Here is a 1,365-nt window from a genome sequence, read left to right as displayed (position 1 = left end):
AAATCATTTAGCTCCTGATTCATTTCTTTCTTGGTAACTACTTAAAAGTTTCAGCAGTCATAAAAAGAGATGAGTCAGCATTCTTTGCCCTTCCGGTCCTTCATCTTGAAGTGAAGCTTCAGAGATTTTAATGTTTTGTTCTACGATATAAAATACGTCCGTAAATATCCCTCTAAATGTCTAAATGTGACGCCGACTGGTCTCGATGTGTTTCATGCCCGCGCTCATGCGACCGCGCTGCCTAGCGGTAGCTTTTTTAACTTCCGGTCATTTGCATTTAAGCTCTAAAGAATCGTTATGTATGAATTCACATGTGAAGATTTTCCCTCTGAACAAAACACGTAAGTATCCGAAACGTTTGTTTTTTATTTTCGCGACTATCCGAAATCTAAATTGTCGAGAGAACTGTGCGACGCTAACGACCGGGTTGGCCCACAAAAACACGTACTCGAACAAACGGGTTTTTGTACGATACCCTATGAAGATGTGCGTTTTCCTACCAAAGCCAGCAACACGAGTCAACTTCCTCGTTGCGTGCCTTCTCAAACTGAACTTCCGTCTTCACGGGAAACCACCGTTACGTTCAGGCAACGGAAAACCACTCGGCTAGCTTTGTGGAAAAGATCGTCGTTTGTTGTTAAAACGACAACGCTGAAGTTACGTGACCAAAAAAACATCGGCGTTGACTTCTTGTTCCCCACAGGGATCGAACTGCGGCCTCCTGGTTGAAAGACGTTCTCTATGACGTCCATGTTACGTGGATAACGCGCGAAAAACATTTCGTGGGATATCTACAAATTACGGTAGTAATTGCTACGAAATGAGCCCAGCCTGCTCCATTGTATTCTACGGTGAAACTTTACCACACACACGTTATTTATTGGAGCTAATACACTATTCTTACATTGGTTTCTTCTGGTTTTGGCAGATTAATGGTCGTGAAAAGGTACCCTGGTCGTCTGTCTATCGCCGCGCAGGAATGTGACATCACAAAGTCCGTGGATGAGGCCTCTCCTCCGTCGCAATGCGCCGCGACAACACTCTTGCTAAAGGCGTTCTGGCGGGTTCCCAGAGCTGCTCGGAAGGTCGGCCAATTAACGGACCGCGAGAGGCGCTGGCCGTCGCAATCAAATTGTGTGCAGGCCGAAGTCCTCCCGGCTAACGAACACAGCTGAATCCACTTATTGCACAAAGTCCAGTGGACCGTGATGCTACCTATCAAAACAACGGCCCAGTAATAAGCCCACTAATAAGGCCTCTGGAAGAGACTCCAGAGAGGCATCGGGTGGGAGGTCAGCACCTGAGGGTCCGTTGATGCCGTTTAAAGGAACCTCTCATCGTTTGCTAGGCGAGCTCCCAATCAGA

This window comes from Cyclopterus lumpus, chromosome 7 (assembly GCF_009769545.1).
Source record: "Cyclopterus lumpus isolate fCycLum1 chromosome 7, fCycLum1.pri, whole genome shotgun sequence".
Taxonomy (NCBI): domain Eukaryota; kingdom Metazoa; phylum Chordata; class Actinopteri; order Perciformes; family Cyclopteridae; genus Cyclopterus; species Cyclopterus lumpus.
Note: the sequence above shows the minus strand (reverse complement) of the source record.